We start from the raw sequence: 12,072 nt of genomic DNA, 5'->3' as shown, positions 1-12,072 counted from the left end.
CTTATAAAGCATTGGTTCAGATCAACAGGTAATTTTAAAGAATGTGATTAGGGCTATCCCTCCAGAACAAAGACTAAGTTTGTGTTGCCTGGGTAAATGTATTATCTAACTGTACATATTAATCACTGGGAGGATTTGTGGGATTGCATTAACACTACCTACACATTAGCTCATACAGATTTTGTAATATCACAACTACAGTCATCATAATAGCATTCATAATCATTAAAACGATGTACATATCCTGTTTGACAGCTATTCTTGTGTCTTGCTGAGAAGAAAGAAATGTGAGCTTGTCAAGCCATTCTTCTGAACTAGTTATAGCACCCTCACTATAAAGTCAGATCCATGAAAAAAATTATATCGTTTCAATGAAACGTACCTTGCCAAGTTAATTGAATTGTTGAAAAAAAGCAAGCATTTAAAACCAATGTTTTCTTTTTATTATGATACCATGGGCACTGAAATTCAAAAATCACATCTTCGCTCTTCAAAATCTCAAGAGAAAGCATCAGTGAAGAAGAGACAGAACAAAAAAAAGACTCAAATCTTTGTACAAAAAGGTTGGCAGGCCTTTATGGCAGATTGAAGTCACAGAGAGCAAAAACATCAGGAACACATACAAACACCACATTTCTTTAGAGGCTAAGGAATGTGCAAGCTTTGACAAAGCATATTATATTAAGGTTGTTTATAATCTACTTCCATGGAGACAGTTCAGTAGCGTTACAACACAGCAACAAAGAGTGTGAACTATATTTTCCATCTGTTTTGTGCAGACTGCTTTTTTACAATGGAAGTCACTATCAAAGCGAACTGTTCCTTGGGATTTTAAACAGCAACACAAAGGGGTAAAGAAATCTTTCCCTATGCAGTACAAGAGAAGAAACAGGATATGAATGGCTATTAAATATATATACAAAAATATGTGATGAAGATCTTGTTTCAAGCTGGAAGTGATACACATAATGTAGCAGTCACCTAGTTTCAGCTAATATTACTGTATTTACTAATTGTAAAATATCATACAAATATAAAAAACCTTACAGAACCAGACAGATTATCACCTCCAGCGGAACATGTGCAGGAAGAACAACAAAGAAGCCCTTTTCCACATTTTAAGAGAACTATAATCAAAAATTGAAAGATACACTCAGTAGAAAACACGAAATCAGCTTTAGGTCAAGCATGAGGAGAACAAAAAGGACAACACTGTAAGTACTTCTTCCAGAGGAAAACAAAAATACCAACATTGGAATTACTCCTTCCATCTACAAAGTTCATTTACAGTGATAGCACAAAATTTCTTCTGAATCTATCCACATTAAAACAGATAAAACAAATTTTAAAAGCATCTATTGTACTTATATATTATTAGCACAAGTTCTGCCATTCTGCCGCTGTTAGGCTGGAGTTCACCCTATGTCACATGGCATAGCTGTTCTCTCCATGCACAGACCACAGGAAATAGTGCAGAAAACTGTATTTATTTTCCCAGAACAACACAAACAAGCTGCAGTGTGCACCAGCTTTTCCAAGAAAAAGCACAATGCTTAAGATTAATAGGTGTGATCTATACAGACAACATTTTAAAAGAAAAGGCATTAAAACACTCCATGGTACATTACTACTATTATGTTAGAAAAACAAATGTATGCTGTATGGAATATACAGCCCTTGTGGCCACATGTTACACTACCCTCAAATCTAAAGGGAAGTCACTGAACAATTATACCCTGCATTTGAAAAAATCCTGTTGTGAAAAATATTCCCAAAGTCCCTCATGTGAGCCTTCAGTCTCACTGAACATATCCCAAACTTAAGGTATTTTTTTGTTCAGTCTCACTGAACAAACCCAAAACTTAAGGTATTTTATGAAGACTACCACATGGATCCAAGACCATGCCTGGGCAGCAGCAGTTCCTCCCATCGCTCCAATAAATGCCATTACAACAGAACTATCAAACCCCCCTACACATCTACTTCCTGGAAACCAATGTAATTCCCCTTGGTTACCAGGTATCTACACAGCTTGCATGAAGACACTGTTATGCAAATCCTTCCCTTCATGATTAATTGTCAAAAGAACTAATCCCTACACAAGACAAACACTTGTAGTGGATTTTTTTTAATCTACACAACACCTTCCAAAGGTTTCCCTTGGTACTAAAATTTCCAAGTTAAATAAGTACCAAAATCTATGGACTCAAGCAGGACATTAGGGTGCCATATCCAGAATCAATAGGCCACAAGCTACTAATGTCTTCTTCCTAATGGAGAAAAAAAACCCAAAAAAACCCCACAACCAACCAAGAAAAAACAACCAACCAAAAAAACCCCCATACCAAGACAAACAATGCACCCCAAAGCAAAAAAAAGAAAAAAAAAAGAAAAAAAAAAGAAACAATTCACAAAAACCACAAAACCAAAACAAACAAACAAACAAAAAAACCCAAACAAACAAACAAAAAACCCACAAAACAAAAAAAAAAACCCCAAAACAAAACCCCAAAAAGCGCGCAAAAAACCACAAAAAGACACCAACCAAAAACCCCAAAGTGGCTATGTAGCCTTCTTTTACCCCAAACTGTTCTCACTTCTCTCAAAATATAATGAAGACAGAAGGTCCAAGTATGAAGTACTATAAAAATGAAAAGTATTAAAATCCTATAAAAATGACAGCATAAAACACAGGCTATAGCCAAAGCTACAGGGTTAGAAAAGATGAAGAGTCTGACAACCATACCCAATGTCACTGAATGAGCTGTGTTTACAGGAAACTCCTCCCAAAAGCAAACTTGGAAAAGAAGAATTAGCTCTGTTGTGTTCAGAAAAAAAAGCAAAGCAATTTTCCCCTAAAATTCTGAAATATAAGAACAGTGTTTAGGGAAATGTAGTGAAGTGTAGTCTGTGCAGTTTTATGGTAAAGTTATTATTTATTAATAGTACTAAATTCTAGTACATTTGTCCTGCCATCAGGCACATCTCCAAGGAGTTCACAATAGAATCCATACACTGGACAAGGTAACCAAGTACTCAGCTTTAGAGCAGTAATTCAGTAGCTCTTCTGACTGAGCTTTAATGCACTACCTTCCCTATTGAACTCTTGCTAGCTGGTCATAAAAATTAGACTTTTTTTCCTGCATTGTTTTTTGAATTTTACATTCAAAAAACCATTAGAAAAACACAAAGTTTTATAATATCCATGGGTCTTAATCTATTCTTCTAAAACACAAAGCCAGTTCAGCGAAATAGAGGGATTTGTATGTCACATAAATCACAGGCAATAAGGTAGACTAAGAAACAGTGCAAATTAACTGCAGATGACTAGCAACAGTCTTCTCCCTCATTCCCTGCAGCTGCATTAGCCACATACTGAAGTGTTGCTCTTAAATTTAAAATCAGATAGGAACGGTCAAAGTGCAAGAAACAGTATTCAGCAAAAGTCAGCTGATGGGTCACACTCCATGTCAACACCTTACAAGCTTCTAACAGCATTGCTGCTAAAGCAGCTGGACTAGTGCTCAAGTTCTAGCACAGCAAGGCTTGTCATCCACTGGAAAAGAAACACCAGCCACCTATAAAGTGGCCATCTTTGGTTAGAAATAGCCAGCTTTGGTTAGAAATAATCACCTTCATCGAGAAAGCAACAAATAGAGCTAGGGCATCCATTCTCTCACCTGGATAGTGAGGTATCCCTGAGGAGGTACTGCCTGAGGGATGGGATGTGTTTGACTGCTGTACTCTTTGGCAAACTCCTTTGGGAGGGGCAGCCATAAACACTGAAATACCATCTTCTGGCCAAACTGAACACAGGGCAGCTCTATAAAGAAATGATGCCAAGGTGCTATGAAACAGGGTCCATGAGCTCCAGATAATAATGAGATCCTACACAGAAGCACGCTCTGACCAGTAACTGATACTGTAAGGTACTATGAGAAGTATTTATCTCTGTGTTAGTCTGAAAATCCAGAAAAGCAGCCTGGCAGACAGACTACCTTCTACTATGTCTTTTTGTAGAAGAATCCTTTAAGGGCTAAAGAAAGTGAACAGAATAGTCCTCAATACCTGCTTTCATCAGTGGTATTAAATGGGACCTTATGGAATGGAGCACATTAATTTCTCAAGTGCTTTCTGTCCTTCAACAGGACCTCCCAATACAATATTCCTACAGATTTTACCTAACACAAGGCACAATGGGAGAGACGGGATGCAGCAAGTGTGTATGTGCTCTTTATTAATGTGTCCTAAAATTGAGAACATTCACCAAATGAGTTGGTTTAGTTTGTTTTTTTGTTTTTTTTTTCCCAAAAGGAAGCTTTTATATGAAATCATTGAGAAGGCAGCACCTGAATCTTTCACAGAACACAACTTCATACATCTTTCTGTGAAGACTTTGATCCATTCAGTAAGAGGTCCTTTACAGCATTTCAAGTTTCTCCTTTGACATCAAAGATGCTTCTAGCCAAGTTCAGCTTATGATAAAAAACTATAGCCTGCAAATTTTGCACCAAGTCAGAGCTGCCCACATCTGTCTTTATACCTGTTCTATAGCCATACTTGTCTTAAAGAGTTTTTTCAGATTTACCCTAAAACTCTGCAATAATTTCAACAGCAAGGGTATTGAGCTTTCCCATGTCAGTAAGTTGTATTTGGCAAGAAGCTTCTGGTATCCTGCCACCTGGAAATGCAGTGAGGTGGAAGAGCAGGCTTTGTCCATGAAAAGGCCCAAACCCTGGGGACCTTGTCTCTCCTCTGACATTTACAGACTTGTTTTTCCTGAACAGCTCTGTTTTCCAAGGATCCTGGAAAGATCAAAGGTGTGCATATAAAACCCACAATTGCTAAAAACCCCTCTATGCTGCCATGTCCTGAACAAAAAGATACTAGTCAGGAATATAGCTATAAATATCCTAAAAAAGACAAGCTATATTTCAGATTGTGGTACTGAACACTTTGCTTCCAGCTCCAGGTATAGTTATTCCATAGGAGTGATCCATCTGTTTGTACAGAGTACTCATTTCTAGAGATGGCAGTTGCAGGACAAATGAGTTCTCCACCACCCATTTAGAGCCTGAGTTTGCCAACACACTTATATGATACAACATTAGGCTGACCAGCTGGAAGGCATGCTTGAAAGTCTTAAAAAGCTTCAGAAGTATTGTACTGGCGCCTTTTTTCTTCTTTTTTTTTGCAATCCCAGTGTCCATGGACAAACAGTTAAGAAATCTTAGGAGCTGCTAGCCAACACGAATTTGAGAAGCATGCATACTCTGTAACACATTTTCCCCCATGTAGGCAGTATTGTAACCACAACTTTTCCACTATGCAACAATTAGGCAATAACCTGAGCACTAACAGAAGCTTAGCTTCTTGTGGCAGAAAGAAGCCCTACAGGTTGGTTTATCCTGTCCTTGACAAGTCAATTTGTCTTGAACTAAGCCCCAGTACCAAAATCAAGAATCCGCTCCTTCTTATTTAAAGTAATCTCAAATCTCTCCTCTGGCCATATGCTCTTAAAACACATTAATTGGCATGCAGGTTTTTCAGACAGCTTCTTCCTTTAAAAATTAAATCTGTACTATCTAAGAAAGTTTATTAATTCTGAAACATTAACAAACATCTGCACTCTAGCAGGACAAAAGTACACACTGTAGATTGTCAAGATTGTCTGTGTTTGGGAATTTGTGGTAGGTCAACTGCATTGATGTGAAATAGCAGGAGCTGAGCTTGTGCCAAACATATTTTCCATCAGAACCCACTAAAGTAGGCATGGACAGTAGGCCAGCTGGCCTGCAAGTCCCACATAGCCTAACACAGCCCACAGAAAGGCTTCATTACTGACTACTGCCTGTTTCCAAAGAAGATAGAAACAATTATACTATACAGTCTTCCTAGAAGTCTATGCACTGCAGACACCATTGCAGTACTAGTATTATTTTTTCTATGTAGAAAATTGGTGCAGCTGCCAGGACTGATGATAGGAGGCAGTGCTTCAGTGGGTCGTTCAGATATTTTCTAAAAACTCTGCTCTAGTAAATCATGTAGCACATCAGGAACCATGAACTCCATTTCACACTAATCCAGAGAAAGAGTGCACATCATCTCGAGTGCAGCTACTGCTGCTGAAATGCTTAATCTTAACACTTAATTTAGAAGCATCTTAGTTGTGCTGTTGCTAACAATATATACTATATTTACTAGTAACCTGCTACCAGTATTTTCTCCTTTTCCTGTATAAGCAGCACACCAGCATTCTGTAGAAGCCTGGCATCTCATATGCTATTGAGAGTAAAAAGTGAGACACACATTTTAAATCAATTATAGCATAAGAAATTAAGAAAAATTAAATTACTTCAACAAAACAACATTTCTAGTTGTATTTCTGCTATGAAGAATAGTGTTTAGTCTATGAAGACACAGGATGATAGCTCCTACCATAACAGAAATAGAAAGAACCAGAATGATACAAGAACAAAGCAGGTGTACACTTATAAAGGTTTATAAGCTCTATACAAACACTACAATGTTGAATAAAGCCCAAAAGAAGAGGCACTGAAGAAATCTCATATTTCAATGTACAACACAAAGGGTACAAATCTGCTAATGTCTGTAAACACCCTTCAAAGCATCAAAGGCTGAAAGATTTCTCCTGTGCAGTGCAGGTTAAAGCAGTTTTTCTGGAAGCTTGCCATGCTCTGTGGGAGGGAGATAGGGGTGCAGCAACAAGCTGGATTTAAAAGATCCTCAGCTGGAAGTACAAATACAGAGAATGATGTTTAAAACTGTTAGACCCCTGGAGAGAAGCAGGAAACTCTCTTTATGACCCCCAGAGTATTTGTTTTTCCAACAGTTTCCCAGCTCAGCTTGAGATTCTCAAGGGCAGCAACAACAACAAAAAAAAAAATCACTTTGCTCAAATTAGTTTTGACTGGTCCCCAGGTTCCCAAGGTGATAATTTAACACCTCATTAACAAGTGCATTATTGGAGGAAATTCAAATGAACAGATTTTAATGATAATTGAATGTTTTCAGCCTCAGCCTGCAGAAGAAGTACTTCCCCCTTGGAGTACAACAGCAGTCACTGCTTCCATTTGCGGAATGACTGCTGGCTATGAATGGCAAAGTAATGACTTTATTTATAAATATACCATAATCTACTTAAAATTCAATTCCAGGTGCTGAAACATGGGCTATTCCTTCATTACTGCTAATGTCTGTACTTGCATATGATTCAGGTTTGTCTTTGGAAAGAAAAAGGTAATGTTACAAAATGTCCAACTTCAAGAAACCTACTGATTAGGCAGATGACTGAACTGCTGAGGTCCTATCTTGACTTGAGGACCTGATTAACCACATGGAAGGTAAAGTACCAATTGCAGTCTTTTCTCCTCCAGAATTTAAGCAGACGATCTAAGCTTGGTTTGGTTTATTTTTTGGGGTTTTTTTTCCCCAGCATGCTTCTCCCTGGGCATATGGACAGTATAACAATGGTCCTGAATTTTGAACAGCTTAGTTATGCTCAATTCTCTGCCAAGACAGCTGTACATTCTTATTATTCTGGTAATAATTGGTTTAACTGCCTTCTCTGATTTAACTCACTCAATATTGTTGCACATAGCAATGGCAAGAGTAGAAATTTTTTTAAATGTTTTCACTGATGAGATGGAATAAATTCCTGGCTCTTCACAACTGAGATGCTGAGACAAATACCAATCTGACTCTGTGCTGCTAACTGACTGACCAGCCTTCAAAGAGCAGTTATTTGTTTCCAATAGTTCAGCAGCTGGGATGGTCAATGCAACTGCCACCTCCACTGAACTATGCTGGATAATAATCCTTCATTTCTATACAGTGCTCAAGATAACATTCAGTCAAATTTACAAGTGATCTTGGGCAAGGTCTATCCACAACTTATTTTATACTGTGTATAGCTCTATGATTAGGTGTGGGATATTTGCCTCATAAAATCCACAGGGAAGACAGTCAAACTTGTTACAAATGTCAAGAGTTATAATTACTATTACTGAGTTATGGTCTGTGGAAAGAAATAGCTCATCTCTTTTACAAGCCATTAGTACTGCCAGCTTTAGTTGAAACTTAAACTACACCTGGGTTTAAGGCTCATCTTCAGTTTTCAATACATAGGAGAGCAAACTAAGTTTCACTTCTGAGGTGGTTAACCAGTCCCTAGACTGGTTTCACTTAGCATGTTTTGATTTGCCTGTATCTCACTTGGGTTACTTATGATTTTCTTTCACTTGCTCCCAGCAATGTTATCAGGGTAACAAACAGGCTGGGTCCTGAACAGCTACAAGGCTAACAGAACTCCAGTTGTACAGGATGCACCACTGGCTCTTATGTAAATAACAGAAAGGAGCCAGCTGGATTCCCAGTTCTAGTGAAATTGTAGCGGCAAAAATCTAGCTTTCAACTCAAACCAAATCACTGATGCTGAAAAATTCACCAAGACAGGTCAAGTACTTAACATCATAAATCATAACAATGTCTCATTTACCATGACAAGAACCAAGCTGTCTCATTTTCCCTACAGTCAATTTAAATAACAGCAAGCATCAAGTGGCTTTATGCTACAGCTTTCCAAAACTCCATTCCAAGAATCAATTTGTCATCTTTGTGTATGTATACAATGACCTTGAAAAGTCTGCTTATTGTGTCTTTCTATTATCATTGTTTAAAAAGCTCCTTTATCTACAAAACTATCTGACATTCATTCATTTTGTGGCTCAACACAGCAAGAGCAACATTCACCAAACTGCTGACAAGCATCTGCAACACTTTCTCATTAAAGTTTTCAACCATAAAGACTTTGAATTGGAAAACAGTTCAAAAAGTTTGTTTTTGTAGAAAGAAGACTTCTCCATCTCTCCTCATGATCATCTTGCTCCACTATATATATTAAAGCCAAATGTGATGATATACAAGATATTCATGTACATTGTCACCTGAGGTCTCTGAAGAGAGTCTATATACTCGAGGGGCTCAACACTCTTGAGGATGACTGTACCTTTGAAGAAATTCTCAAAGGGATCACAGATCAAGTATGTCTTGTTTAAGACCCAGGATGGTCTTCTAGCCAATTACAGTACAAGACAAGTAATGCAAAGTAAAACAGGACAGAGGATTGATCTGGTAATGTAGAGGAGCTGCAGTACTGGAAGAACACATAGATGAACCCACCACTACCAAGAACCCATAAGGTGACTGCCACCTTATTGCTTTAGCTGTTAGCATTGTTTTTGCAATCTGGATGAGGGAACAAGTAATATATTAACATATAATTATACTGCTGTAACTGTCTTCAGGGTGATTAAGTCAGCTAGTCACTTACATGCATACACCTTACAAAGAATTAACAGATTGAGTAGAAATCAAGACACAAGAAAACTACTGTGCCAACTAAAGCAGCATATCTGCACATAAGCACATGTCTTGCATTCTCTGCAGAGAAGCTTTTCATAGCATCTGTTTTGCCTGTGCTGCTTCTTCCCAATATCCTATTTAGTCACTGGCAACTTGCAGGAAAAATCTGAAAGGAGACATTCACTTTTTTTAGTTATGTAAAGTTTTAGTAATTACAACACCTCATATTGTAAGTTTGGAGTCTTCAGACGCTTCTTTAGATTTAGAAATAACCTAGACAATGAACATATTCTTGCAAAATTATTTACAAAAACCCCTTCATCTTCAAAAACTACTTTGTTCCTATTACTTATTCCTCAGCTACAGACTATCTCAATCTGACATGACAATTTCCACAAAGATTTGAAGACATGGAGGACAGCAGGTTTTACAAATAGCATGTCGTAAACAGAAGCAGGCAGACAAAGAAGCCATAAAGGCTCTTTTCAAGAAAGCACTCTTGAAGCCATTAAAAGATTTAGCTGTGATCCAAAGCAAAGTTGGGAGCTAGCCATCTACTGTTGGGATTCCAGCTCCAACTCCTGTGCTGCTGTAAAACCATTGCCCTATCTCAGTTTCCTTTACAGATTCATTCAGCCTGACTAACTTAAAAGCAATGAAATTTCTGTAGTACACAGTCAATTCAGAGGTGCTTGCCAGTGACCCTGTTTAACACTATTTCTCCACTTGTCTTTCAGAGTTAACTATTACCAGTACCCATCTACTCCTTATTTATTCATAGTCAAACCAGCTGCAGGCAGTAGTCCTCCAGAGCCCCACTTGTAATTCCACAGAATCCAAACACAGCCAAAGCCCTTAAACAAAGAAAAAATTTTGTCATCCTATCACTAATCAGCTGCTTAGTTCAGCCAACTGAACTTTCGCCAACTTCATCCACATAAAATGTCTACAAAGTAATATTATCTCTAAAGCCTTAAGGCAATTTTAAAAATGCATGACTGGGAAACAGCACACAGCAGAAAATAAATAGAAAAGCACTTTCATGCAGCAATCATCCTGTGAGGTGCTTACCTTAACTCAAAGTTGACTTAGATGCTTAAAAAGCCAGTTAACACTTTCACAAGACCTGCAGCTGAGAAATCCTTTGAGATTTGACAGGGTTCTGGCTATCCAGGTGTTATACCCATCACTTATGAAAAGTGCAAAAGCTTATAGAGAAAGTGGACATACAGAAATTTCTTGGAAATGAGACATCTATCAAAAACCAAAACCTCTTGTTTTCTTGTAAGAATGCCTAGGAATTGTGGTACTTCTTGGCACCAAATTAGCAGGATGTAGCTCAACATGCATTTTAAGCAACATGAGAACAGAAACAATCTTTTGAGTTTATTTTTTCACCATATTGGTTCCTAATCTGGTTTGCCTTTCAGCTCTGATGGATCTTGCTGGTATAATGGCAGGAGAACAGTGTGGAATGGAAGTTACTTCCATTCTCCTGGCCTGAACAAATACCACACAGCAGCCTCAGAAAAAGACAAAAATGCCTGAGTTTAAATACTGCAAACAGAAATCAGTTACACATTCCTTGCTTCCTGCTTCATTAAGCAAAACAGATACTGGAAGAAACCCAAAACAAGCAACGCCTAAGCAGAGCACAGATTGTTGGCAAATCACCAGCTATAAAAACCTCAAACAATTACTTTTAAGACTACAGCAAGACAACTTTTTGTGTACTGTGAAGCTTGCTCAATACCTGCACTGGAGAGCAGGGAGTCAACTCCTGTAGCTTGGTACAGGTCTCTCCCATGGACCACTCGGAAGCACTCAAAGGTAGCACAGACACAGGCTGCTGCCCAGCTGTACTTGCCTCTCTGCTGAGCAACCACCTACACACACTGCTGGCACTTGAGGCTGTTCTCAGATAATATAAGCAAACCAAATGAAAACTGTTATAACAGGAAAATTCTCAAGTCATATTTCCACTGAGCTTTTCCACTGTAAGTTATCAAACAGGTTGGCTGGTCAGGCACATGTTCAAAAGCCAATTCACTTCTTCAGCATACACCACCACCACCTCGTGGCCAGATGCCTCAAGCTCCAAGAATTCAATACATACTGCAGTTACAATTCTAAGAGCCTCCAAACTAAATGTCCCCAACAGATCCTCAATAAAGTACATCAGCATCCTGTGTGACCTGCTCACAACTTTTCAATTACCTGCGAGGAGGGGCAAGTAACCTACATACAAGCTGTACCATTTCAGCTTCAAGGCAGCTTAAAGGGCTACTTGCTCCATGCTGTAACTGAAGGAGGCTGCAACCCATAGGCAAATGAGACACAAGAACCTGTCATTACGACTTTGAATGCCCAGAAAGTAGTACAAATTTTCCCTTTTTTACTTCTATAATGAAACAGGAAAACTAAGACAATAAAGACAAATACGCTGAATTTCTTCTCCTAAGTCCATTAAATTCATTGATTTTGAAAAATGCCTCCAGCTCCCCAAGTAAAAAGGGATTTCAGAAACATTTCCACATTCACTTTAATTGAAATGAAAATTGAAAGCACTGTCCCTGCAATAAACCAGCATACAACTATAAAAGATATAACAGCAAAATACTCTGAAAGCAATGTTTAAAGTGGGGCAAATAACAAAGGACAGACAATGGAAAGAAAAAGAAGCTAGCT

The 12,072-nt window shown here is 38.2% G+C and overlaps 1 protein-coding gene across 1 annotated transcript in view; it reads right to left on the bottom strand.

Annotated features, from left to right (window-relative positions):
* SPTLC2 (serine palmitoyltransferase long chain base subunit 2) overlaps positions 1 to 12,072 on the bottom strand; it is a 78,036-nt gene that overhangs the window by 34,800 nt on the left and 31,164 nt on the right. The window lies entirely within an intron of this gene.

The sequence above is a fragment of the Melospiza melodia genome, chromosome 6 (genome assembly GCF_035770615.1).
Source record: "Melospiza melodia melodia isolate bMelMel2 chromosome 6, bMelMel2.pri, whole genome shotgun sequence".
Classification (NCBI taxonomy): domain Eukaryota; kingdom Metazoa; phylum Chordata; class Aves; order Passeriformes; family Passerellidae; genus Melospiza; species Melospiza melodia.
The sequence above is the reverse complement of the archived record's forward strand: the minus strand, read 5'-3'. Positions and strand labels throughout refer to the sequence as shown.